Consider the following 16,468-nt stretch of genomic DNA (forward strand, 5'->3'; position numbering starts at 1 on the left):
TCAGACCCGCAGACAAGAACTGGAGCGAACTCTACAAGGCGAGCTAAGTAAACTAGAAAGTTTGTTGTAATCTTCGCTCCTCCCAAATTTTTCATAAAGGACTTTGCTTATTGTGGACAATAGCTGCAAATGGGAAGGATGGGGTAGATTACACCCGGAGACCAAAAGAACACCCTTGGACTGCTATGGCCCAACACCTTCGACCTGATTATTTTAAACGATGAACTTAGTTTGTTGGAGATGTCGGGGGTGGACGTAGTGAAATTAATGGAAATCAATAAGATAATCGGATGACTTCCTCGTTTTGTCGCCGTTCAGCCACATATTAATCCAAGTCTTCGCAAGCGCTGTCGATGATAAACGTTTTTAGCTGCTGCTGTCACGTTATCCTCGCAATTTTGCTGTACATCGCACTATCTTCTTCTACATCTACATCTACATCCGTACTCCGCAAGCCACCTGACGGTGTGTGGCGGAGGGTACCCTGAGTACCTCTATCGGTTCTCCCTTCTATTCCAGTCTCGTATTGTACGTGGAAAGAAGGATTGTCGGTATGCTTCTGTGTGGGCTCTAATCTCTCTGATTTTATCCTCATGGGCTCTTCGCGAGATATACGTAGGAGTGAGCAATATACTGCTTGACTCTTCGGTGAAGGTATGTTCTCGAAACTTCACCAAAAGCCCGTACCGAGCTACTGAGCGTCTCTCCTGCAGAGTCTTCCACTGGAGTTTATCTATCATCTCCGTAACGCTTTCGCAATTACTAAATGATCCTGTAACGAAGCGCGCTGCTCTCCGTTGGATCTTCTCTATCTGTTCTATCAACCCTACCTGGTGCGGATCCCACACTGCTGAGCAGTATTCAAGCATTGGGCGAACAAGCGTACTGTAACCTACTTCCTTTGTTGTCGGATTGCATTTCCTTAGGATTCTTCCAATGAATCTCAGTCTGGCGTCTGCTTTACCGACGATCAACTTTATATGATCATTCCATTTTAAATCACTCCTAATGCGTACTCCCAGATAATTTATGGAATTAACTGCTTCCAGTTGCTGACCTGCTATTTTGTAGCTAAATGATAAGGGACCTATCTTTCTATGTATTCGCATCACATTACACTTCTCTACATTGAGATTCAATTGCCATTCCGTGCACCATGCGTCAATTCGCTGCAGATCCTCCTGCATTTCAGTACAATTTTCCATTGTTGCAACCTCTCGATACACCACAGAATCATCTGCAAAAAGCCTCAGTGAACTTCCGATGTCATCCACCAGGTCATTTATGTATATTGTGAATAGCAACGGTCGTATGACACTCCCCTGCGGCACACCTGAAATCACTCTTACTTCGGAAGACTTCTCTCCATTGAGAATGACGTGCTGCGTTCTGTTATCTAGGAACTCCTCAATCCAATCACACAATTGATCTGATAGTCCGTATGCTCTTACTTTGTTCATTAAACGACTGTGGGGAACTGTGTCAAACGCCTTGCGGACGTCAAGAAACACGGCATCTACCTGTGAACCCGTGTCTAGGGCCTTCTGAGTCTCGTGGACGAATAGCGCGAGCTGGGTTTCACACGATCGTCTTTTTAGAAACCCATGCTGATTCCTACAGAGTAGATTTCTAGTCTCCAGAAAAGACATTATACTCGAACATAATACGTGTTCCAAAATTCTACAACTGATCGACGTTAGAGATATAGGTCTATAGTTCTGCACATCTGTTCGACGTCCCTTCTTGAGAACGGGGATGACCTGTGCCCTTTTCCAGTCCTTTGGAACGCTTCGCTCTTCTAGAGACCTACGGTACACCGCTGCAAGATGGGGGTCAAGTTCCTTCGCGTACTCTGTGTAAAATCGAACTGGTATCCCATCAGGACCAGCGGCCTTTCCTCTTTTGAGCGATTTTAATTGTTTCTCCTTCCCTCTGTCGTCTACTTCGATATCTACCATTTTGTCAACTGTGCGACAATCTAGAGAAGGAAGCACAGTGCAGTCTTCCTCTGTGAAACAGCTTTGGAAGAAGACATTTAGTATTTCGGCCTTTAGTCTGTCATCCTCTGTTTCAGTACCATTTTGGTCACAGAGTGTCTGGACATTTTGTTTTGATCCACCTACCGCTTTGACATAGGACCAAAATTTCTTAGGATTTTCTGCCAAGTCAGTACATAGAACTTTACTTTCGAATTCATTGAAAGCGTCTCGCATAGCCCTCCTCACACTACATTTCGCTTCGCGTAATTTTTGTTTGTCTGCAAGGCTTTGGATATGTTTATGTTTGCTGTGAAGTTCCCTTTGCTTCCGCAGCAGTTTTCTAACTCGGTTGTTGTACCACGGTGGCTCTTTTCCATCTCTTACGATCTTGCTTGGCACATACTCATCTAACGCATATTGTACCATGGTTTTGAACTTTGTCCACTGATCCTCAACACTATCTGCACTTGAGACAAAACTTTTGTGTTGAGCCGTCAGGTACTCTGTAATCTGCTTTTTGTCACTTTTGCTAAACTGAAAAATCTTCCTACCTTTTTTAATATTTCTATTTACGGCTGAAATCATCGATGCAGTAACCGCTTTATGATCGCTGATTCCCTGTTCTGCATTAACTGAGACGGGCTACACACACCGCCTATTGTTAGCCGTATGAGGCTATTGCAAGCTGCAGTAAACTTTAGAAGAGTACCAGAGGTTAAGAAAGTCGTCAACCTCTAATCTATCTTTGCTGTGAGTGTGGCTGTTAGGCATTCCCTAGAGGCGCAGTTGGTAAAGCCTTATCTGCGGACGGCAAGAGTCGGCGTTCTAGACCTGGTCGGCTACATAGTTTTAATCTGCCAACTTGTTTCAAGAAGTGTTTTATGATTATGGTTGAATTTACGTACGTTTTACAAAAAAAAAATGACTATTTTCAGACTAATGTCATAGCCAAAGGGGAAAGAGAAGATGTCACTGGAAACTCGTTGTATTACAACTACATCCATATAGATACTCCTCAAGCCACGGTATGGTGCGCGGCGGAGGATACACCAATCTCAGATAGAGCGAGGAAAAAAGACTGTCTTATGCCCCGTATGAGCCCTAATTTCTTCTATCTTATCCTCGTTGTCCTTACGCGAAATGTATGTTGCCGGCAGTAGAGTCCTTCTGCAGTCAGCTGTAAATTCCGGGTCTCTTAAGTGTTCTCTATAGTGTTACTCGAAAAAATCGACACCTTCCCTTCCGAGATTCACATTTGAGTTCCCGAATCGTCTCAGTAACACTTTCGCTCAGTTCGACCCTATCGGTAACAAATGTAGCATTGCACCTCTGAATTTCCGACCTAGAGCGGATCCCAAAGCTCAAGAATAAATCGCACTAGCGTCCTATATGCTGTCTTCATTACACATGAACAATACTTTCCTAAAATTCTGCAAATAAACCGAAGTCGACCCATCACCTTCCCTAACACGATCCCCACACGCTACTTGCAGCCCACTCTTTCCGACAGATCGTTCATATGTATAGAAAAGAATTCTGGTCCTATCACACTTCTCTGCGGTGCTCCTGACGATACTCTTGTCTCTGATAAACACTTGCCCTCGAGGATAACATACTGCCTTCTATTACGTAAGAAGTCTTCGTGCCACTCATATCTGGGAACAAATTTCGTATGCTCGTACCTTCGTTAACAGTCCACGGTCGGGTACGGTGTCAAATGTTTTTCGGAAATCTGGAAATAGGGAATCTACCTGTTGCCCTTCATCCATAGTTCCCACCTTCACGAATCTTTTATTTTAATTATTTAATACCGACTATGAATTTGATTAGTGGAATTTCCTGATACAAGTACTTGACGAAACGCAATACGACCTCTTGTAGGTAGTCCCCTTTCAGCTGAGCCATTCGAAAATGCATCGCTAACCGACACATAGTTTAGTTTTATTACGTCATGTTCCATAGATAATTTTTACGATTATTTTATTGATAGGATGTGGAACAAGTCAGATTGCAATATATATATATATATATAGATACATCAATAGTGCTAATATTAATGTTACTGTAATTTTTAGTTCTAGGCATACAACTACATTCAGAGGTACAAATTTATTTATTTTTTTACCAGTTCTGAAACAGAATCTCGTCCACGGAATAGAAGGAGTTGTCCAAAAGAAATGATTTTAAGTTAGATTTAAAACTTGATATGCCACCTGCCAGACACTTTATGTTGTTGGGCAAAAGATCAAAGATTTTTGTTGCTGAATAATGTACTCCTTTTTGAGCAACTGACAGCTTCAATAACGGATAGGAAAGGTCATTTTTATAGCTAGTGCTGTACGTATGAACATCACTGTTCTTCACGAATTGAGATGGATTATTTATAACGAATTTCATTACCGAATATATGTACTCTGTTGGTGCAGTTAGAATACCTAACTCCTTGAATAGGTACCTACGTGACTCCTTGGGTGAACACCCCTAATTATTCTCACTGCTCTCCTTTGTGCAATCAATACTTTATGTCTAAGTGGTGAGTTAACCCAGAAAACTTTTCCATAAGACATTATCGAGTGGAAATATGCGAAGTACGTTACGAAGCTGATCTGTTTATTACCAAGACTCGCGATTATATGAAGAGCGAAAGAAGCAGACCTTAATTGTTTGAGAAGCTCAGTAATAAGCTTCTTCAAGTTCAAATTGTCATCATGTAACCTTTTCCTTCTCTCTCTCTCTCTCTCTCTCTCTCTCTCTCTCTCTCTCTCTCTTTTTTCCCCTCTACATGGAAGCTTTTGCAAGATGCCATTATCACCTCCACAAACCAGAGGCCGTAAAATTGCTGAAGGACAACCGAGAATGATTACGGGATGGAATCTTTCGTTAGTAAGTCGGACTGATAAGCCGTTGGACGAGGATTAACTCATGCCTGTTTACCTGATGTTATTATCAGCGCACACAGTGCTAATTACTAAAACATTCCACAGAGAAATTAGTCGCATGTTCAAGCCATTCTTTGCTATCTTTTCTTACGTATCTGCTAGTCCTGTAAACCACTGGAAAGGTAGCACAGGGTTTGCAAATGGACAAGAGCAGCGAAATTCGTGAGATGTGCACTGTGGGTTCAGTTAGAAGAGTAATAGTTGAAAATATGTATGTTATAGTCCTGCTTTGGCACACATCCGAGAACAAACACACGCACACACACACACACACACACACACACACACACACACACACACATGTATTTGCAGTGTGTAGCTGGAGTCAGCCAAAACAAGTACCGCTCTTCATGTCTTTCACGCGACGTCCAGCGTAGAAGGAAAGAGTACGTTTATTTCCCGTTACATACAAAACTATTTTTAAAACGATATCTCACATACACATTCGATAAAACGTCGCACGGTCTAGTGCGATATTCATTTTATCGGTGCGTGTTAACAGGGACAATAAAATACAAAGAATATCCAGTACACCAGCAATGAGTGAGCAGCGCTGCTGCATGGCCGTAGCATTCGGCGTGGGTCAGGACGGTGCTGTCGCTGTTGGATTCTGGTTATTATTCGCGTCTTCCTGATCCCATTAATATGTACCGGTAAAACTATGATCGCACTAGACTAACGTGTGACCGGTCTATCGAATGTGCGCGTAAAATACCGCTACAAAAATCATTTTGTTCGTAACAGGAAACAAACAGAAGTTTTCCGTCGACACTGAGCGACGCATGAAAGACGTGTTGAGCAGTATGTGTTTGGACTGACTGCAACTTCAAAATGCAAAAACGAAATTGCAAATACTTCCTGAAACACGAGAAAATGAGCCTGACGATCCTTGAGTATATATATTTTACGTCTATGGCCCTCTACAAGGATGTGTATAAGGTATTGGTGCTACCACAGAACAGTTTTTGGAGCAAAACTTTTGGATCGCTATTTGTTTTACATGCACTCTGATCAAGTAAACACACATAATCCTGCACTATCCAGCCATTTCGCTGATGTGACCCTGCTGTCACCCATTTTTATAGCAAAAATCGAAATTTATACTTGGATCACGAGAACCATGAGTAAATTTGACTAATTATGAAACAGAGCGAGGTGGGACAATGGCTAGCACACTGGACTCACATTCGGGAGGACGACGGTTCAAACCCGCGTTCGACCCCCCTGATTTAGGTTTTCCGTGATTTCCCTAAATCTCTTCAGGCGACATCTACATCTACATCTACATGACTACTCTGCAATTCACATTTAAGTGCTTGGCAGAGGGTTCATCGAACCACAATCATACTATCTCTCTACTATTCCACTCCCGAACAGCGCGCGGGAAAAACGAACACCTAAACCTTTCTGTTCGAGCTCTGATTTCTCTTATTTTATTTTGATGATCATTCCTACCTATGTAGTTTGGGCTCAACAAACTATTTTCGTATTCGGAAGAGAAAGTTGGTGACTGAAATTTCGTAAAAAGGTCTCGCCGCGACGAAAAACGTCTTTGCTGTAATGACTTCCATCCCAACTCGTGTATCATATCTGCCACACTCTCTCCCCTATTACGTGATAATACAAAACGAGCTGCCCTTTTTTGCACCCTTTCGATGTCCTCCGTCAATCCCACCTGGTAAGGATCCCACACCGCGCAGCAATATTCTAACAGAGGACGAACGAGTGTAGTGTAAGCTGTCTCTTTAGTGGACTTGTTGCATCTTCTAAGTGTCCTGCCAATGAAACGCAACCTTTGACTCGCCTTCCCCACAATATGTGGTCCTTCCAACTGAAGTTGTTCGTAATTTTAACACCCAGGTACTTAGTTGAATTGACAGCCTTGAGAATTGTACTATTTATCGAGTAATCGAATTCCAACGGATTTCTTTTGGAACTCATGTGGATCATCTCACACTTTTCGTTATTTAGCGTCACCTGCCACCTGACACACGATACAGCAATCTTTTCTAAATCGCTTTGCAACTGATACTGGTCTTCGGATGACCTTACTAGACGGTAAATTACAGCATCATCTGCAAACAATCTAAGACAACTGCTCAGATTGTCACCCAGGACATTTATGTAGATCAGGAACAGCAGAGGTCCCAGGACGCTTCCCTGGGGAACACCTGATATCACTTCAGTTTTACTCGATGATTTGCCGTCTATTACTACGAACTGCGATCTTCCTGACAGGAAATCACGAATCCAGTCGCACAACTGAGACGATACCCCATAGGTCCGCAGCTTGATTAGAAGTCGCTTGTGAGGAACGGTGTCAAAAGCTTTCCGGAAATCTAGAAATACGGAATCAACTTGAGATCCCCTGTCGATAGCGGCCATTACTTCGTGCGAATAAAGTGCTAGCTGCGTTGCACAAGAGCGATGTTTTCTGAAGCCATGCTGATTACGTGTCAATAGATCGTTCCCTTCGAGGTGATTCATAATGTTTGAATACAGTATATGCTCCAAAACCCTACTGCAAACTGACGTCAATGATATAGGTCTGTAGTTAAATGGGTTACTCCTACTACCCTTCTTAAACACTGGTGCGACCTGCGCAATTTTCCAATCTGTAGGTACCGATCTATCGGTGAGCGAGCGGTTGTATATGATGCTAAGTAGGGAGCTATAGTATCAGCGTAATCTGAAAGGAACCTAATCGGTATACAATCTGGACCTGAAGACTTGCCCGTATCAAGCGATTTGAGTTGCTTCGCAACCCCTAAGGTATCTACTTCTAAGAAACTCATGCTAGCAAATGTTCGTGTTTCAAATTCTGGAATATTCCATTCGTCTTCCCTGGTGAAGGAATTTCGGAAAACTGCGTTCAATAACTCCGCTTTAGCGGCACAGTCGTCGGTAACAGTACCAGCGGCACTGCGCAGCGTAGGTATTGACTGCGTCTTGCCGCTTGTGTACTTTACATACGACCAGAATTTCTTCGGATTTTCTACCAAATTTCGAGACAATGTTTAATTGTGGAACCTATTGATGGCATCTCGCATCGAAGTCCGTGCCAAATTTCGCGCGTCTGTAAATTTTAGCCCATCTTCGGGATTTCGCGTTCTTCTGAACTTCGCATGCTTTTTCCGTTGCTTCTGCAACAGCGTTCGGACCTTTTTTGTGTACCACGGGGGATCCGTTCCATCTCTTACCAATTTATGAGGTATGAATCTCTCAATAGCTGTTGCTACTATATCTTTGAATTTGAGCCACATCTCGTCTACATTTGCGAATGCCGGGATGGATCCTCTGAAAGGGCACGACCGATTTCCTTCCCCGTTTTTCCCTAATCCGATGGGACCAATGACACCTCTGTTTGGTCCCCTCCCCCAAACCAACCAACCAACCAGCCAACTGATTATGAGGGATCTAACAGCACGGATTACATCAGCTTTGGGGTGCAGCATATCATCAAACGTATCCGGTCACCCCTATGTAATGAGGGATCGACCAGTAGATGCCACGAGCGGCGGCATCGCCAATATAGGAGCAGCGGAGAGTGTTCTGTCTTCAGTAGAGAAACAGTAACAGGAGAATGGAATGATCAGGAGAGCTCAGTGGGTTCGAATGTGGGCTAGTCTTTGGATATTCTATGAGTAAAAGCCATGCGGGACATTTCAGTCCTCCTTATGCTGCCCAAGTCTTGGTAATGTGATTGTGGCGTGGAAACGTGAAGGACAAACACAGCTAAGTCAAGATCAGACTTTATGTAATGACATTCAGAGGTCTTGGAAAGTTGCGGAGAACGGTTGTAATCAGCATAAGGAATCACTTTTGAGTTTCAAAATGTTACCATCAGAACAGTTTCTGTGCGTAGGGATTTTAAAAGAACGGGGTACAACACTCATCGTAAGCTACACATTTCTGTAGTCATTGCTAAGCGTCGCTTGTGGTGGTGCAAAGAGGGACGCCACTGGATAGTGGATGGCTGGAAACGAGTGATTTGGAGAGGCGAATCACGCTATACCCTGTGACAATCCGACTGAAGTGTTTGGGTTTGACGCATCTTTGAAGAACGCTACGTGTCGTGTTTAGTGCCAACAGTGAATTAGAGGAGGTGGTAATACGGTTTTTAGATGTCTGTCGTGGTAAGGTCTAGGTCCTCTTATGGGGCTTCAGAAAACGCTAAATGCGAAAGGTCAAACACATTTTAGACTAACGTGTGCTGCACACAGTAGAGGAAAAATTAGGAAACTAAGATTTTTTGACCAGCATGACGATGCATCCTGTGAAAGCTGCATTTGCGAAGGAATTGTTTGTCAACAATAATATTCCCGAAGTGAGCTAGCGTGACCGTACTCAGGACCTGAACCCAACAGAATCTCTTTGGCACAAATGAGAACGTTAGCTACGCTCGAGATCCCCAGCGTCCGACATGAGTACCTTCTCTGGTTTCGGCTCTGTAGGAATAAAGGGCTATTGTTCCTTCACAGAGATTCAGACGCCACATCAAATTTGTCCCCAGCAGACTGCAAGCGGTCAGAAAGAGAAGGGTGGGCTGATTCCATACCAATGTCCACTAACAGGTGTCCGCATCAGATATCCAGCATCCTTATAAAATGTTTGGGTTTCATGAACAAAGTACACTGCACATCATATTTTTGTAGTAATCTGAAGATGGAAAACCGGGAGTTGTTGAATGGTCGTCACCGGCATTTGTTGGCGGGCATCGTCAAAATCTGTTCTTCAAATCATAAAACAAGATCATAGCTTTCTCCTTGTGAAACAATGGCGCCTTTCTGTAAATGTTCGAGCTATACATGATTTACAAAGAGTTGCAATTTTAATGTCTGCAAGGTTCCCAAGGTCAGTATAAACAAAGACGAATAAGTTCAGCAAAAATGTATTTTATGTTATGTGTGGTCGCTCATTAATGATCTGCGTTTCATCAGATAATGAGAGTATCTCTAATGTGGTCATGTGACTAAATAAAAAGTCCTAACAGTGGCTATGGAAGATATTCCTTGATTACTTCATCTCATTTACGAACCCTAACAAAACTTAACAAAACGTAACAATACGACGTATTTAGTTTATCGTGATTCTGAGCCTACTTGAAACTGTAGATTACGCCTAATTGTCTGCTGAAATCTGTTCGCAGCTCGGAGGAAGGAAAAGCCATACTACAGCTAGGAGAACCATGCCTAGTAAAGCAATGCAGAATTTAAACAAACCGGTTGATAATGGCTTTACTTTTTGTATCCCATTGCCTCCAAAATATTTTCTCGCGTACGGATAGCGAACAGCCATCACAGCTCAAAAGCGCAGGCAGTCTTCTGCCTCTTCCCCCCCCCCCCCTCCCTCCCCCCTGTCTCTCTATGAACCAGGTATCTTTCTATCTGTATCTCTATCTCTCTGAGAGGAAAATACAGTTTCCTAAAGCGAAAGTTTTCTTTTGTTATGCACTACGGGGATTCACACGGTTTATATGATAAACTTGCACATGCATTTTGCTCTAAGAGATGGGGCAAGGAACAGCTATGTAAATAAATATTCTCGTGCTGAGGACGACATCGTGTTTACAGCGATGTATTTCTAACGTTCTGTTGAAAACACCGCGATACATACCTCCAGATCATTATCAATGAAATTCGACAACAGCCGACTAATCGAGACGTTATTTTATTTTGACTACCAGTTTCAGCATTCCACTATGTCATCTTCAGACCTCATATGCGTCTCTCAAAAATAAACGATACTGTCATACAGTGCCATATATTCCTGGAAGTCGTGAGTTTAAAACCGTATCCCAAGTGCTTCATTCGAAGACTTAATTGGAACACATTTGCAATCAAGTCTTCGAAAGAAGCATTTGGGATATGGTTTTGAATTGACCGACATCCAGGAATGTATGGCACTGTATGACAGTATTGTTTATTTTTGAGTGATGTATATGGGGCCTGAAGATGGCATAGCGGAATGCCGAAACTGGTAGATAAAATAACATAACATTTCAACTAAACGGTTGTTGACGAATTTCATTGATAATTACTTGACCTGCTGATGTCCCACGTCCGTAATGGATCAACAGACACTTGCTCCAGCTATGTCATTTTAATGTCACAGCGAGAAAGAAAAGAAAAAGCAAAGTAGCATGATAGCTACAAAGAGCAGAAAATCTTCGAAGCCTGTGCACTGTCTTAAGAAACAACTTAATTAGTTGCGATCCTCTGTCGTTTCTTGCATATTCACGACTGGTAACCCTTTGTGTCTAAAATTCAGACTCACCTTGGTCTGGTTATTACGCTATCCCTAAGGCCACTTGCAACTGTTCTAGTGAGGCAGTTATCAGATGGGAGGACATTACCCTCCTACAAACTCAAATCGGACTGTACCTAGTGAAACATTCTGGTGTTGTATACAGTCTAAGGGCGCCTGTCAGTTTGAGTTTATAGGTTACTCTCATGACTTGCTGGATACAATAATGAACAGTACTAAGAGACACTCGCCGTACGCTTCTTAATAACGGTAACCTCAGTGGGACTGCCACCAGACACTAGTGTAACAGAGCAGACGAGGCGGGCAGCATAGCCCGCGTGCCTGGTCGCGCCACTGAACAAGTTTTCAAGAATGACGCTGCTTGGCCGGTAGAAAGCTGCCTGCGAAAGCTCCCTCCATCAAGGCTGAGCGTTACATACTTATCGTATATCGTTAAGATTATCCGTAAATATTTGAAAACGAAGCCATTAAACGTGCAGAATCGAAGACTTTTGCTCCAGCTGACCGTTAATGGAATATTGAGGCAACTTTTTGTGTGCATAGCGTGGACATGTAAGAGAGATCACGTATGTTAGAGGGAATGAGTAAAAAGCATTTTAACATATGTAGGACCGCACTGAAGCCAAATAATTATTTTCAAACATCTTTCACAAGAGGTTTGCGATTGGATAAAACTTGAGTTATCTGCTTCACACATGTTACAAGGTATGTTCCCCAGCACAAGTCATATCATGTGGCTTATGTTATTTCATGGCTCTTCAATTTTCGTCAAATCAGTTGTCACGTCTCTTTCGACTATCTACGGCCTCGCTATAGTAGGTACCTATCAGTTTGTTTTGATTAGCTGCAATTACGTTGCAGAAACTAGTTTCGGCAGGACAAAAAGTTTTGTACTAATTAATTCGCGCAAGAAACTAAAAACCGATACTGATCAAAAACAAATTGCGTTGTTACCTGTTTTAAACTGGTAGATCACTACCCACATTGGAAATTAAATTTAGCTTATTGTATATATTCTACTGGTGGCTCGAAGCCGGTAACGGCGTTGTTCGTTTTTAACATATAAGATCATTAACGATGCCCAGTTGCAGATTTTACTTTATTTGTAGGAATTTACCCGTATTTACACAGTCATAGTATGATGTAAATTTTCGGCAAAATAGCACAAAGTTTTCTGCATGGAGTTTGGCACTAGATTTCTACTTTATTTTCTGTTGACGCAGTCCAGTCAACAGAAAGGACGAAGCTACGTGAAATTAACTTCGCAGCTTCAGTTTATTTGGAAGAGAAAAGGGTGTTAAATATGTCGCGGGCGCAGACACCAAGCTAGAGATCAATCTCTTACCACAGCTTTTACTTCACATTCACATTCGTTGGCTTGAATTTGCAGCTGATTGTAGCCTACCTACCTAGCTACAGTCTGGAATCGCGCGACCGCTACGGTCGCAGGTTCGAATCCTGCCTCGGGCATGGATGTGTGTGATGTTCTTAGGTTATTTAGGTTTAAGTAGTTCTAAGTTATAGGAGACTGATGACCTTAGTAGTTAAGTCCCGTTGTGCTCAGAACCATTTGAGCCATTAGCCTACCTACCTAACTTGGTTCAAATGGCTCTGAGAAGTATGGGACTTAACAACTGAGGTCATCAGTCCCCTAGAACTTAGAACTACTTAAACCTAACCAACCTAAGGACATCACACACATCCATGCCCGAGGCAGGATTCGAACCTGCGACCGTAGCAGTCGCGCGGTTCCAGACTGAAGCGCCTAGAACCGCTCGGATCACTCCGGCCGGCCTACCTAACTTAAAATCTCGGGCAGCGCAACAAATGAACCAAGATTCAAGGGAGTTGACACTACTGTATTGTACTCGATGTAGGTGCACAGTTATGGTTACGAAAACGTCTACATCAAATTACACCAAAACACTGTGGAGATGGGTGGGGTAAGGCATTGTTGGTTTGTAAGCGGGCGGACGTCTGTGCCTCATGAGATTTTGGAAGCTTAACCTGAAGGTTGGCTGGAACACCACAGTACTTTTCTGGGCACGGTCCCGTTGGAGCTAGTGCGCTGTTGTCATCATGTGAGCTTTGAACAGTTTAACGTGGACTCTAACCGTGGTGCGATTCTTCCAGTTTTCACATTAGCAGACACTGCTAGAGGTGCAAAAAGGGACTATAAAATCACAAGTAACTTGATGAGGTGTCTGGCACATGCACGCCGGATGCAGTGTGTGCTGCAGAGCGCCGTCCCCGGCGGATGTCCTACCTGTGCGCGGCACGTGTTGTAGCGGCGAGTGCTGCAGGTATCGCGCGCGCCGCTGTGTTCCGGAGTCGCACAGGAACTGGCTGCTTCGGCGAGCGGGCTGCGTCCTCTGGGCCGCCCCCACCACCACCACCACCACGAGCGCTACGCCAGGGGCGGGATGGCGCTGCCTCCGCCGCCGCCGCCGCCGCAGCCACAAGGCTGCCCGGCCACCACACACCTGGCTGTCGCGCGGGTCACGGCGTGGGATCCTCAGGCATCCCATTCCGTAGCCGAGATCGCTATAGCACGCTAGTGCTGCCGCGCTAGACCGCGGAAACCTGTTCGAGGGCTGTCGGAGGCGAGGAAAAGGCCGACACAAAATTCGCGCACTTGGCCGCCAAAGCGCCATTCCTTGCACACGAACACTGTTGTGTTGGCAGAAGAGCCGACACCGTGTTACGAGTGGAGGCCGAAATGCACGCGTTCTAGCTCGCGCAAGCTGGCGTCAGGTTGGAAGAACTATACTGACGTGAGGTCTGGAACATGGCAAGGAATGAGAATTCAGAAAGCGGACGTAATTAGTTTGATACTTAACTTTAATCCATTAATGATGGACGTCGCTCGTGACGGTACATGATTCACAATATTACCTGTTCAGAATTATACTAACTGAATATATGGCGCCTTGCTAGGTCGTAGCAAATGGCGTAGCTCAAGGCCATGCTAAACTGTCGTCTCGGCAAATGAGAGCGTATGTAGACAGTGAACCTTCGCTAGCAAAGTCGGCGAGTGCTAGGAGTCTCTCTAGACTAGACCTGCCGTGTGGCGAGGCCCGGTCTGCAATCACTGATGGTGGCGACACGCGGATCCGACGTATACTAACGGACCGCGGCCGATTTAAAGGCTACCACCTAGCAAGTGTGGTGTCTGGCCGTGACACCACAAACACTACAAAAACGCGTGAAAAAAATTTCGTCCCGTGCGTATTTTCAGTACAGAGCGGACGTCAAATGCAGGTAACCTGGCAACACAGGCAATCATGCGGCATTCTTCTTCATTCAGTACTTTGTATCTGTACTGCCCCGCTAGTGCAGATAAGGAGAAATTGTATTGGGTAGAGTTTTGGATTGGAATATTAATGATGGCTCTCGAACTTCCACCATAATCGAGTCCATCAACATGAGGTGGCAAATATGAGGTGGCCAAGGAGGTGGAAACGTAGGTTCTACTATGCCAAGATTGCTTGGTAGCTATCAAACCTTTCCGTCTCCTCTATACCTCTTTTGTTGTTACGCAATAACCGTCTCCTCTATATCTCTGCCTACAGCAAAATTAAAGAGACCTTTGGAGAAAAGAGAGCCACTTGTATGAATGTCAAGAGCTCTGATGGAAACCCAGTTTTAAGCAAAGAAGGGAAAACAGAAAGGTGGAAGGTGTATATAGAGGGTCTATACAAGGGCGATGTACTTGAGGATCATATTATGGAAATTGAAGAAGATGGAGATGAAGATGAAATGGGAGACACGATAGTGCGTGAAGAGTTTGACAGAGCACTGAAAGACCAGAGTCGAAACAAGGACCCAGGAGTAGACAACATTCCATTGGAACTACTGACGGCCTTGTGAGAGCGACTCCTGACAAAACTCTACCATCTGGTGAGCAAGATGTACGAGACAGGTGAAATACCCTCAGACTTCAAGAAGAATGTAATAATTTCAATCCCAAAGAAAACAGGTGTTGACAGAAGTAAAAATTACCGAACTATTAGTTTAATAAGTCTCTGCTGCAAAATACTAACGCGAATTCTTTACAGACAAACGGAAAAACTGATAGAATCCGACCTAGGGGAAGATCAGTTTGGATTCCGTAGAAATGTTGGAACACGTGAGGCAATACTTAGAAAATAGATTAAGGAAAGGCAACCTACGTTTCTAGCATTTGTAGACTTAGAGAAAGCTTTCGACAATGTTGACTGGAATACTCTCTTTCAAATTCTAAAGGTGGCAGGGATAAAATACAGGGAGCGAAAGGCTATTTACAATTTGCACAGGAACCAGATGGCAGTTATAAGAGTCGAGAGGCATGAAAGGGAAGCAGTGGTTGGGAAGGGAGTGAGACAGGGTTGTAGCCGCCCCCCTGATGTTATTCAATCTGTATATTGAGCAAGCAGTAAAGGAAACAGAAGAAAAATTCGGAGTTGGTAATAAAATCCATGGAGAAGAAATAAAAACTTTGAGGTTCGCCGATGACATTGTAATTCTATCAGAGACAGCAAAGGACTTGGAAGAGCAGTTGAACGGAATGGATAGTGTCTTGAAAGGATGATATAAGAAGAACATCAACAAAAGCAAAACGAGGATAATGGAATTTAGTCGAATTAAGTCGGGTGATGCTGCGGGAATAGATTAGGAAATGAGACACTTAAAGTAGTAAATGAGTATTGTTATTTGGGGATCAAAATAACTGATGATGGTCGAAGTAGAGAGGATATAAAATGTAGACTGGCAATGGCAAGGAAAGCGTTTCTGAAAAAGAGAAATTTGTTAACATCGAGTATAGATTTAAGTGTCAGGAAGTCGTTTATGAAAGTATTTGTATGGAGTGTAGCCATGTATGGAAGTGAAACATGGACGATAAATGGTTTGGACAAGAAGAGAATAGAAGCTTTCGAAATGTGGTGCTACAGAAAAATGCTGACGATTAGATGGGTAGATCACATAACTAACGATGAAGTATTGAATAGAATTGGGGAGAAGAGGAGTTTGTGGCACAACTTGACAAAAAGGAGGGACAGGTTAGAACATGATCTGAGGCATCAAGGGATCTCAAATTTAGCATTGGAGGGCAGCGTGGAGGGTTAAAATTCGTAGAGGGAGACCAAGAGATGAATACGCTAAGCAGATTCAGAAGGATGTTGGTTGCAGTAGGTACTGGGAGATGAAGAAGCTTGCACAGGACAGGGTAGCATGGAGAGCTGCATCAAACCAGTCTCAGGACTGAAGACCACAACAACAACAGTGTTTTGGATTGGAGTATTA

At 43.7% G+C, this 16,468-nt stretch overlaps 1 protein-coding gene across 1 annotated transcript in view; it reads right to left on the minus strand.

Annotated features, from left to right (window-relative positions):
- Positions 1–13,670, minus strand: part of LOC126278095 (epidermal retinol dehydrogenase 2-like) — a 348,505-nt gene extending 334,835 nt beyond the window's left edge. The window contains exon 1 of the mRNA XM_049977953.1: positions 13,452–13,670. The gene's annotated coding sequence lies outside the window, so the exon portion shown is untranslated. The remainder of the gene's footprint in view (positions 1–13,451) is intronic.
- Between the last annotated feature and the right edge of the window lie 2,798 nt (positions 13,671–16,468).

The sequence above is a fragment of the Schistocerca gregaria genome, chromosome 1, assembly GCF_023897955.1.
Source record: "Schistocerca gregaria isolate iqSchGreg1 chromosome 1, iqSchGreg1.2, whole genome shotgun sequence".
NCBI classification, from domain to species: domain Eukaryota; kingdom Metazoa; phylum Arthropoda; class Insecta; order Orthoptera; family Acrididae; genus Schistocerca; species Schistocerca gregaria.